Consider the following 13,370-nt stretch of genomic DNA (forward strand, 5'->3'; position numbering starts at 1 on the left):
ACAGAAACAGGAAATTAAAAGCATTAATTTTTTGTTCTCTGTTATTGTTCATGGCTTATGATATGTCTATACCCTTTTACTGATCTTTTCTTCCCCAAGAATTGCTTGGCTATCTCACCTCCACTCACATGCAGTTAATAATTTTCTTCTTCCACTACCCTTTTTGAATTGGGATCATCACCATCCCAGCTGAATGCAAAGTATTTATTCATATAATACCCAAAGTGTTATTTTCAATTCCATTCTTCACATCTCCCAACAATACATATGCCTTTTGAATCACCACTGTGAAGTAAGCAGAGGTTTTTCACAGATGGCCAAGTGTTTACAATTAATTGAGAACCTAGCAAGAGTATGAATAATTCCATGTGCTTATTAAAAGCTGAATTATTTACATTTGCTAATGCATTTTTCATTTGCCATTATGTACCCTCTCTTTTTTCTTTTTTTTTTAAAACCCTCTGAAGATCTTATCACCTCCATAGTCTTGAGGGGACCACCTCCAGACATTACAATCCAAGTAATGCTGTTACCTGTGATTGTTGACATAGAATCATAGAATCATAAAATCATTTAGGTTGGAAAATACCTTTAAGATCATCAAGTCCAACTGTAAACCTATACTGCCAAGTCCACCACTAAACCGTGTCCCTAAGTGCCACATTTACATGCTTTTTAAATACCTCCAGGGATGGGGACTCGACCACTTCCCTGGGCAGCCTGTTCCAGCGCTTTTTCCTAATAACCAATCTAAACCTCTCCTGGTGTAACTTGAGGCCGTTTCCTCTTGTCCTGTCATTTGCTACTTGGGAGAAGAGACCTCGCTACAACCTCCTTTCAGGCAGTTGTAGAGAGTGATAAGGTGTCCACTGAACCTCCTTTTCTCCAGGCTAAACAACCCCAGTTCCCTCAGCCGCTCCTCACAGGACTTGTGCTCTAGACCCTTCAGCAGCTTCGTTGCCCTTCTTTGGACACGCTCCAGCACCTCAATGTCCTTCATGTAGTGAGGGGCCCAAAACTGAACACAGTATTCAAGGTGCAGACTCACCAGTGCCGAGTACAGGGGGACGATCGCTTCCCTAGTCCTGCTGGCCACACTGTTTCTGATACAAGCCAGGATGCTATTGGCCTTCTTGGCCACCTGGGCACACATCTCAAAGTTCAACCTGTTTCAAGGTCATTAATAATCATAATAAACAGTGATAGCCCTACATGCTGCCCCTCCTAGATGCAGAGCACATGAGTCTATAAAGCTGTCAGGTTCTCATCTGTTGCAGTCACTAAATTTAACTGTATACTCTTACCGTTGAACATTTCTGTTAGAGGTTCACTCATCTATCTCACACACCTTTAAATAATCAAGGAGTGTCAATAGCTCTGACCTTGGGGAGCAATTAGTATGTTTTGCAATAAAGCTAAAAATTTGGTAAAGAAAAAGAGAGCACCTGAGCTGCAGATGGTGGATTACAGCAAAGGGCAGAAAATGGGAAGGTTATCTGGGAGTTCTTCTTACTGGACTGCAGTGAAGAGATATTGAAAAGCAGCATACACGGGAGCTGTTGCTGCTCCCACTTGTTCTCTTTGCAGTGGAATTTCAGTTGGCTGCAGCTAGCTGCAGTTTCATTTTATTGAATTAAAGGCACTTTTATGGGGCCAGACTTGGTTCCTTGGTTTCTTTTCCGATCCTTCATTCCTAGAATCACAGAATAATTAAGGCTGGAATTGACTTCTGAAGGTTACATTGTCCAAACCCTTGCTCAAAGAAGGTCTAACTTAGCAGTTGGAGCGGGCTGGTCATACCCTTTCAAGTTTTGAACATCTCCAAGGATGGAAATCCCATGGCATCTCTTGGCAAGCTCTTCCAGTGTTTCACCACCCTCATTTTGATCCCTATTTGGCTTCCTCATCCTATAATTCACCACTTTAGGTGGGAAAAGGACACATGAAAACATAATTTTGTTCCTTTGCTCAGTTTTTCCTTCTAACAACAGAAAAGAATGTAAAATATCCTGACAATTGTGAACAGCTCTGTAATAGCAAGTACTTCAGATTTCTCTAAACTATTCTCACAAAAACCTTCCTCTACTACTAATAACCTCTGTTTCTCAGCTGCACTGAGAGAACTAGACCCAGACAGGTTCCAGCTGTGCCACCTGGAAACAACAAAGCAGAGACTACTCACCTCTCCACACCATTAACCAGTTGAAATCAGAAGGGTGGGATGGAAAAGGCAGTAAAGAAACACTCCCTAGTTTTTAGATAAGGACTGCCGCTCCCACATACTACCGCTGCTTCTGTAGGCTCTCCTGTTCCTTCTGCCCTACAGATAATTGCTATCACAGTCCTGGCTATGGCCTTCTGAAACGATAGTTCTTCAGCTGTCCCATAAATATCATGGCGTCAAGTATAGCCCTTGATGTACCTGCTCTAGACAGGGGTAAAATATATCATTTTAGAAAACATATCAATATTATATCATCAAAAGTCACCTACCTTGGCCTTCCAAGGAGCTGTATCTTTTAGAAATATTGGGAAGAAAGGAAGAAGTCCTTCTCTGAAGGACTACACTTTTTCTTTTTCAACTGCTTGGCATCCCAAGCACATGAATAAATAACTAGACACTGTTCAAGTTTCTCCACATTGAAGCAGATGTGGTTTATCTGCAACTCCTTTCTTTTCCCGCCCCCCCCCCCCCCCCCCCTTTTTTTATTTTATTTTTTCAAGATCACAGGTGTACATAAAATCCACAGGTTTCCTGCTGTGGCCTACACAAACCCTGTCCCTTTCCACCCTCTGTAAGCATTAGGCAGAAGAGGGCTGTGTAGCCACCCTTGGGATGTGCTAGCCTTCTTGGATGGGTAAGAGGAAACAATGACAGCAACTTGTGTTAAATATCTAACCCTGGCTGATGCACTCCAGCAGCCCCAAGGGTCTCTCAGTATCTGGGCTCTGCTCTTAGCTCAGAGCAACCTGCAGCCTACTCAAGACAGCAGAAATGGATAGAGGACTGGCTATGGGTCTGAGATAAGTTACCAACTTTGGGCAGGAAAACTTGTTTCCCTAGGTAGGATACCTACCAGGGCAGATAACTGAGTAGGAAAAAAGCACAGCATTATTTTCTGTTTAGTTTTTTTCTTGGTTTGTTTGGGGTTTGGGTTTTGTTTGGGGTTTTTTTGAGTAGCCATTACATTAATGATCAGAGACCCTTTTTTTTTTTTTCCCTAACCAAGAAGAATAAGTTAATGTTCTGGATTCATGTGCAACCATATGTGAACAACACATATATCTCATCTTTTGTCAAAGGTAATTATATCATTGCCACCAATACCATCTCATACTTTGATGTGATCAAAGCACCGATGAAAAGTGGCAGGCTGAAGTGAAACACAAATTACAATCGGCAAAGAGAGTGGAGGGTAGGAGCAGGGTTATGGTTATTCTTGCTTTCATCACCTGTCAGCTGGACTAAGGACCTGTGATATATCCGAGCATGAAGTCCACATCCCTAGAAAACTCCAGGTAACATGGAGCACTACAGCCACCTTTGTCAGCAAGCCAGGATGCTGCATATGTAGTAAACCTCCCTCTAAGCTCCATACAGGCTTTCCATAGCATTTAGAAGAAAGCTAAACACATAGATACAATCAAAATGTTCGTGAAGCTGTGTTCAAGCCATGTTAAATAAAACCACTCTGTACACCTGAGAGGAAGACAGTCCTCAACATGTCTGTGCATTTGGTGCACAGGAGCTCTGTGAGCAGGGTGGGTCCTGCCCATTGGAGCTCCGGTGGGAGCCTGGCACTGCGACGGAGCTCCTCACCTACTGCTGCCTGAGACCTACCTCTGACCTCTTCAGTCTCACAGCAGCACATGTATTTAAAGAAAGACAAATGAAAATGTCTTCAGAAAACAAAACGTTCTTCTGCCCCTGCTCCTCCCCATGGGGGAAGGATTACAGTACAAACAGGACATAACAGATGTTCATCATTATACATAAGTGCTCAGGTGCTCTCAATATAGCATCAGAAAAACATACAGATTAAAACATAAAATAGCCTTCTCTGTTCCCTGCCTACTTATGCCATATTATTGCCCCTCTGCTCTTTTCTCCCTCACCTCCCTTGCATCTCCCATACCAAACTGAAATCCTGCTCACCACCCAGCACAAACATTGTCAGCCTGCTCTCACCTTTCTTCTTCAGCTCTCTGCTCCATCTACAGAGGGGACATTTGTAGGAAAGTTGGTAGCAGTGACATGCAACGGTGGTACCCTGCCACAGCATTGCTTAAAATGCCTTTGTTCAGTTGACTCAAAAGGAAACACTTGTTTTGGGTTGCCTATGAAATGTTCAGGTAAGGTCTCGCTAACTCTAATATTTCTTCAGCTGTACCACTTCAACCATCACTCACATTGTGTGAAACGCTTGCAGGTCTGTATTTCTAAGCATAACACTCCACATGGCTGCAGGGAGGATTTTTCAGGGGGAAGGAGGAGTTGTTTGCCACCCAACTATTGCTTTGCACCTCGTGCCCCCCAAAGTAAATGGAAATTATTGCAGCCATCTCAGGAATGTTGCTGCTGCCATCTCCTGAGAAAAGCTAGGCTGAGCATGTTTAATGGAGTTACAGAAGCTGCTGCTGCTGCCAGAGCATCTGCCTAACCGTGTCCTAATAAAATGGAGTCTTTTGGCTGGACTAGACTAGTCCGTAAATGAGTTATATCTAAGATTACTGTTATCAAACTAAAAATATAGGATCCAAAAATATATGTCTAGCAGTTGCCTGGAAATCTCATTTGCAGACATAACATTAGATCACAGTATATGAGGTGATTAATCTTCTCTGCTTCCCAAAGGCACACAGGAAATCCCTGCTCTACTGAGCCATGGAGGCCTCCAAGTCCAGCTACCTGGGAGAGCTGAAATGTGGAGTTCAGAGACATAAATGCTGTTGGGACTCTAAGCTGAAATGATTACCCTTGTCACATTTAACCCTAAGCACAGAGATTTTGAGAAAAAACTGTCACAAACTACCATAAATTTAAAGACTATAAGGAATAATTACAAGATCTACTCAAGTAGCCTTAAGTCACTAAAAACACAATTCACTAAAAACACAATTCAGGATCCTTAGTCACTTGGGTAACATCAACAGCCCCATGAAATCCACTTTTCTAAAATCCCCAAATCCAGTGCTTTTATTTTTCTCTCCCTTTCTCCATGTGCGAACATATCATTGCATACATTCTCACGGACAACAAAACGTTTCGTATTTTCTAGGAGCAATTATGTGAGTCTAAAAGGCTTTCCCAGCATCTTGTTTTTCAGTTATTGAAAACAGTATCTTACATGATAACAGTTCAAAAAACGTTCTGAAGCTATGAATTATACACGTCCCCCTCCCAAATAAAGGATGATAAATAATAGGAATGTCAGTCAGTTTTAGGGCTTTCTTCATTAGCAGCATCTTGAGACACAGGTCTATGCATGAAGCTGTGCGATATTGTCATCTGCACCCTGCTGCCGTTAATGAGATTTCTTTCCCATTCATTCCTTAACAATAATGCTCGTCCTGACCTTTGTAAAGTACTTTGAGATGATGCTTCAAAAGCACTAAGCAAGTACTAGATAATATTATCTGATTATTGTAACTCCAGTGACAGCTATGGAAAAATGTTTTCTGTGTTTGCCCAGACTACTTAACAAATATCACTGTAGTATCACGACTATTTCTAATTTTCTTCCAAATTGCCAATGAGACTTTGGTTCACTTTCAAGGTGAGATGTTTCTGCTTGTACTTTCTGAAACTGAATCGAAATGCCACCATTTTTTACAGTGAATATTCACCTTTCTTGGTCACAGAAGTAGCAGTGCAGATATCCTTCTTTTCCTCTGGCAAGCAATAAAGAAAGAGAATAAAACTCCTTTGAAAAGATTCAGTCTGAGAGCTGAAGAAGAGTTTTGGAGCCTCTGCTCCCACTTTCCTATATCCTACCTGACTGCATGTCTCCCACCTTACATCCCAGAGTCTTCCCCTAGGCTACAAAATACAAGCTACTTAGTTTTGGCAGAGTACTAAAATACAGGGAAAGGTTGTTTTTTAACTCAGTATGTCTCAGTTGGCAGAGAGGGTGGTATAGAGAAATGGACAGGACCTAACCACTGAGGAGCCATGACCTTGCAAGTCAATCAGTTTTTTCACTGCAAGCATATTGCCAGGGGTAAGGTATGGGGCTTCTTCCCAGAGCCTGCTGTCCTCTCTTGCTGCTGCAGTGGGTTTTGCTCAGGCAGCAACTGGGAGGGGATGTTGCTGGCTGGATTGCTAGCGCTGCACACTGCTCAGCTGCGACAGCATATGCTCAGCCTTCAGAGCCAGAAAGGGGCACGATTGCTGCCCTTGCACGCTCTGAGCAGCAAACAGCCTTCTGGGGAGTGAGGAGATGGACAAGTGAAACATACCAGGGAGAGAAGGGGAGCCAAACCAAGTGTCAACGGGAACGGCAGTGAGAAGACGAACATGTACAAGAAAGGCAAAAGAGGAAGAAGGGATGTGCTAAATGACAGAAGGGCAGAGAGGGGGGAGGGCAAAATGCAGAGGGAGAGAAAAGACCTGTGATGGTGTCAGGAGCTATTTTCTTATCTAAAAAGGATCCAAGGAAAAAAAAAAAGGCTAAAACGCAAGTGCCTGGAGTTCTCTAAGCACGTGCCTTCCCCGGTTTGGGAATGGCAGTTCCCAGAGCAAGCTGCAATGTCTGCCTCAGCAAAGCAAATCCAACCCCGCTCTGCAGCTAACATTGCCACTGCAGCCTAAACGACCTGCTAAGGAACCTACATTAACACCAAAAATCTCGCTTCATATAGAAATGACCTTTACAGGAAATTTCTCTGTGTGTGTGCCTCTGTGTGTTTGGAATAATTTCAGTAAAAGCTTATCTAAAAAATTCCACTAAAAAGAAACGCTCCATGCTTTCATTCCAGAAAGTATAAGTGGTTTTGCTCACATTGTCTGGAACAGATCAGAGCAACAATCTGCTTTGTCCCCTGCCATCTTCCTCAGTTCCTAACAGTTTTTAGACCACCTTCAGCTTTAGGAGGTGTTCCTCCGTGGGAGTTGAGGGTAGCGTCAGTATGTCCTCAGCATCAGAGGGATGCCAGGAAACCCTACCCGCTCTGGCTGCAGCGGGAGCGTTCAGGGATGCCAGGGGAGCTAGAAGCTGAAGCCGTGCAACAAGCCTTTTTGGCTTTGCAGCAAGAAGCTTCATGCTGTGGGTCCTGAACAAAACTTCACCAGAGCTGCGGACCTCCGTAATATCTCTTCTGAAGCAGCTGCCTGGTCAGCTGGCAGGAAACAAGGCCAAAAACATCCTCTGCTTGTGGTACATCCAAAGTTTATTTACTCTGATATTCTTTGGTGCATCATTTTGGCTTCAAAGGACAGCCTTGTTAGTTGGAAACTTCCTGACCAGCTGTGGTTTGATATTCAGCAGGTCTGCTAGCAAAACTGAGGGGAGACAATCAGCAGCAAGGGGATTTTTTGTAAATGTGAATAGGCAAATGAACCAGAAACGCCTTTTGCTCTTTATCCTGCTCCCTCAGAGGAAGGACAAGAACAGTACTGAGAATTCTTGAGCAAGCATGGAGGTTTCTGTGGATATAGGTGTAATTTCTACTCACCATAGTATGTCCTTGATCATCAGGCAGAGAGTTTCAATATAGCATGGCCTTTAAAGCATGGATATTTGTTCTAAGGTTCATTTTGAGTTTCAGCCCTATACTTTATATTTTGATTACTGCATAGTTCAGAAAACCCACAAATATCTTGACACCTGGTAAGATCATGTTATGATTAACTATAAAAGTTACCCATCTGATTCTGATATACAGCAAGGGATGTTAACAGCTAAATGATACTGATATTTTTCTAGTATGACAGATTTCTTCCAGCATGCCCTGTAGCATATGCTATAGCTTATATATCTTCTTCTAGGTGGAGTAACCTCTCTGTTGTCCTGCAGCTACAAATAGGTACTTAGGTTTTATTACTAGCAGCTGCTCCACTCCAGAAAAGGAGGACGTCTCCCTCCATTCTGATTAGCAACATAGTCTGAAGGTTTTATTCAACTTCAGAGAACATTACAACAGGCAATATGGCATCCTACTAAAAGCTGTGTCTAAGCATGCAATTAAATTATAATTCTTGAGTGTAATATTCTGCACAGTTGCTACAAACACTGTTCAGCTGAATCTTGTAGCAGTTAGCTGACCATCTTATCCTCTAAAGACAGTGGTTCATGGAAGAATGAATTGCAGGCACTGAAGTCTAAATGAGGAAAGCACTTCACGTGCTTAACACTATATTCAGGACAGAAATTGAAGAACATCGCTTACTTGGAACACATAGTAAGACTAAGCATGTTCTTTAATGTCAGAGACCCTTAAGCTAGAGATGAAATTTACTGTGTGTGGATGTAGTTTGTTATATAGAGTGGTAGTCTGAAAGAAGGTATTACCCAATTCTCAAACAAGCAGTATAATTTTACACTTGGACAGATAATTTGTTTTTACAAGAAAACTATTTATGAAGTATTTGAGACACATTGGCACTAGAAAAGCAGTAATACAAAGACATTAAGTAATAATCAGACTAATCAAAGCAATTACTAATAAGAAAATAACATTTCTTACATAGGTTTTAGATTTATTTCCACTAGATGAAAAACACATTTTCCCCAGCCACAATCAAGAGTCAGTATCACTAGTCCAACACAGTGCCATTAGCTTGACCTGGATAAGCAGGGACAGGGTACACTAAAGATCATGACAGTTATATGAAGAGTGCAGTAATGATGGTGCTAAATCATTCATTCTGCCACCCAATTATTTCTGGTAGCTCAGGGACTGCTGTACAGAAACCATAGCTCTTTATTGTCTGTAGCCTACACGAGTGGAACAGCTAACCTTCATTAACAGTCGTGCTGAAGAGTCTTCTTTCAGTCTATGTATGTCTTTTCATTGCACTTGTAGAGTGCAGAACATGGGATTAGCTGGATGTATTTTAGGTGCACTGAATTACCAGTGCTAAAATAGAGTTCACTAGTCTAAATGACTTAGTTCACTAAGTCCTTGGGGTTTGGTCATACAGCTAATATATATTTTGTCTGTTTCTTTGTTCTTTTAGAGCCATCAATTTATGGATAAAGTCATTATGCTGGTTATGTGTCACCATGTAAATGCTTTATTTGGTTATACAGCAGTTACCAGGTGTCTTTTCTTTCCGCTTTGGCATTTAATTGTCACGATGCATTTTAGTTTCCAAAATTATGTAATCTGATTTAATAAAAACTGCTTACAAAACAAAAAATACACTGACAAAGGCAAAACATTATTTGGTTTATGAAATTTGTTGCTAAAAACAGGACTTTACTTCACTCAGTGTGCTCACTTACTGCTATTTATCAAGGTTTGTTTAAGGTTGCAATTGAATAAAGAACAATAAATGCAATTTAGTGTAAAAAGGCAAGGTCACATGGCCTGGGTCTTGGTTAATTTATCTTTCATGACAGATTCTATTTTCTGCTGCTGGTATTATTACTCGGCAATACATTTCTCCCATGATAGTGCATCTGTAGCTCTTGCATTGCCAAACTTAGTGGTAGCATTTAATTTGTGTGACATTATTCAGTTATCAAGAAAAAGTAGTGCATGCTGAGAAACACAGTGGTTATTTAATGGTAGCAGAAAAAATGAGTTCTTGTAAGCAAGAGCAATGTCTCAAGTACTTTGCTAAAAACACTTTTCTTTCTGAGGCTGCACTATCCTGTTCCCGTTCCGGTTCCTGTCCTGGGGATTCACCAGACAGGTCTCCAGATGAAGGCTAACAGGTAGACACAGAACGAGTTTGACAATTAAATTTCATATCTTTTCCCTTTAGTAATGGCAAATGGATAATGTGCAAAGACTGCAGCACTGAATTATAGGAAAGCCACACTGAGATCGCTAAAGTCATCTAGTCTATTCCCCTTTCTGTGTAGATTAGCTCTACATATGTAATTTTCAACAGAAACTAAACTAATCCATCCTTAGAGACCTGCAGTGATGGAGGAGCCATGTAACTAGTCATATATTTCCTATAATATTATACACACATGGTTTTGTATGACATTCTGATATTCATACCCACGTTAAGTGGAATACAAATACACCCATGACATAAGTGACCCAACAATGTAGCTGTAAAACAGAAATCTTCACGGAGGGTCCTAGCAGGATTCAACAGGGGTTTGTTCTTGAGAAAATACTTACTGCCTTTACCTACAAACCGAAAGATGAAGAAAGGTGATGGTTAGCAGTTTTTGGAAGTCAGGGAAGCCGGTGGAGTGGTAAATTAGACATAAGCTGATTGTAGAGAATGATCTGAATCATTTGGTGGGGTGGGCTGATTTGAATATACTGGTTTAATACAGATAAATTTGAAATCATACATCTAAGGAACAAAGAGCATAGTTTATACAGACAGGATTGGATAAAGTATTTCAAAATGATGCGACATGAAAAGAAGTCAGGGTCTTGGTAGATAATTAACTGAACATGAGCCTCCAGTAGGATGATGCAATTAGAGAGTGAATGTCAGCCCTGAAGCCTAAGCAGGGAAAATATGAAGTGGGAGTAGGAAGGTGATATTCATTCTGTTTATAGCAAAAGTAAAATCATCACAGGAATACCATGTGCAGGTCTCATACCCACACTTCAGAAAGGACTCTGACAAATCAAAAAGTAGTCAGAAAGTCCTGCAAAAAATGTGTTGAGGTCTGAAAGGCATGCCTTACCACGAAATGCTAAGAATGAGCAAGCTGCATGTCTTATCAAAAAGAAAAGCAAGGAAGACTATTACTTAAACGTAAAAGATGTTTTTGATTGTGGTTGGCTTTTAGTATAGGAGCAAAAGGCATAACAAAAGACAGTTTGTGGTATTTTTCTCTTGAACGAGATATGTAAGATTTAACTGCAAATAAAGCCCTTAAAGAACCAAACCCACCTGGTGGATAATTAGCCACATTGACAACGAGGTGCTCGATCTTCTACTCCACACTGTTATGTCTAAAGGTCTTTCCAGGGATATGACAATTTCAGGAGAAATTACAGACCTGCTGCTGAGACTTACAGCTGAGGTTTTACAACTTGCAGGATCATAATGATCTCTCCCAGCCTCAAAATTTGTGATTATCGGACTAACATAATTCTACTTTCTTTCTTTGAATTCTGTTAAATCATATTGATGTATACCTGCTGAGGAAGTAGCCCTAAGTCCTTCAAGTTTGAAAATAAGGCATAATATTGCATAAGTTTTGTACAGGTTTACCACCATGGAAATCAATATCCTTGTATTTGAAGATAATCTTGAGAATGGGGAGACTGTAAAGATGTTTCTGAATTGCACAACCTGTTCCCACCATGGAAAGAGCCATTCAAAAATCATACTAGAAACAGTATTTAATTTTGTCTCTACAGAGATTAGTTCTGTGGAATACAGAAAATTACATCCTTCAGTTCGTCATTTTATTTATATGTTTTTATGTTTGAAATAATATCTATCCGTTAAGTGGTCCTGACTGCAAAAACACCAGACTGTGTTTTCAATAAATAATTCCACTTTAATGGCAAAGTAATAATTTAGACAGATACAGTGCGCACACCTGCAAAAAAATATACGCAAGCTGGTTTACAAGCTAGAGGAACAATAAACCAATAGAAAATACATCATCCAGTTAAGTCCGATGACACCAAATACTTATTATTAGGGCTTTACAAAGACTACAAAACTTTTCAGATGATTTATTTCACTGTTTCTGTCTATTTACATGATATGTTACATCAAAAATGTACAAAATATAAAATGTGTACAGACAAATGTTTCACAAACAATTTCTGAGTTGTAAACTAGGTGGACTCACTGAGATGCATTGCAGGAAGTTTTGTATATGTGATATTGTGTGTTTGTGTGTTAAATATGGCAGGAAAAGATTTGCAGGTTTGCTCAGAGCACAGGTACAGCAAAGAGCAGCTTTCCTTTAGTTCTTTGAGTCAGTCAAGGTGTATGTGCTGACGTTTTGCAACAGAAAAGGATCCAGATTTGGGGGGCGTGATGTTGGTCTGACTGAATCCTACATGCATAAAATCAGTTAGAGTTTTATTAGGGCAATAGCACCGTGTAGGAACCTCTAGATTCAGTGATGCAGCTCAGTGCCATTTGGAAACTGCATTGATTTATCTTTGTTTTACAGTGAGTGACCACAGGGTGGCCACAAAGAGTTAATAGCACCAAATACACATCCTGAAGGTAACATCCATGGAGGTGTACAGTACATGTCTACACAATGCCAAAGCCCTTAGATACCTTCTTGTTTATATGCACCGATTTTAACCGGATGCCTCTTGTGATAAAAGAGCAATTCCGATTATTCTGAGCAGTTTGAATGCAATCTGGTTGTAGCCTGCCGTGACATATGCACGTAAAACGTTTTCAGATTTTTTCCCCCCAAAATGTATTGGCTTCGTATAGATATTGAAACATGCTCATTGTAGCATTGATAGCTCCTGCATAGTCATAACAACTGTAAGTACAGGACAAACACACCAGGTAATAACAGCTTTTAAGGTTTGCATTCTGTATTTGTTTGCAACATACAGGAAATCTCAGCGAGTGAAACATCTCTTAACACCAACAGAATAAAATACAATTTTTTTTGTTTGTTTGTTTTCAATTTGATTTGTGCAAGGTTTTTTTTTTTTCTTTTTTTTTTCTTTTTCAATATTTACAGTACCCACCCAGTAGACTGTGCAAAACCAACCCACTTTTACAGTATAAACTCTTCCTCTTCCACAGTGGACATCACTGCTTCAGTGTTCTTTTATGCTGAATTCTTCATGTACAACAATAGCAATCAAAACAACATGCTAAAACTAGAAAAAGGAAAAAAAAAACAAACGTATATTTGTGCTCATGCTGCATCAAGTGCATCCAGCTCTGCTGGATAAGAATTCAAAACATCTATCCTCCAAAAACTCCATTCCATGGGACCAAATGGATTTGAGCCGATTTTCTCAGCATTTAGGTGGCAGTGGAAGTGGGTTTGGGTTCCTTGTGTATTTCTGAGGGTAGGCAGAACAATCTATTCACAAGATAAAAATATTATATAGCAACTGTTCTTTCTCCTATCCATTTCTTTAAAAAATCATGATATACAGATATGAGGCTACTGTGTTAACTGATGTTTTCTCATTAGTAAATGAAGAAAAAAACAGTGTAAATTACCAATGGTTTAGGAATTAAACCAACTGTAAAACTGTTCTAGAAATCTGTTTTAAGGCAG

This window comes from Platalea leucorodia, assembly GCF_965183815.1.
Source record: "Platalea leucorodia genome assembly, chromosome: 4".
NCBI classification, from domain to species: Eukaryota; Metazoa; Chordata; class Aves; order Pelecaniformes; family Threskiornithidae; genus Platalea; species Platalea leucorodia.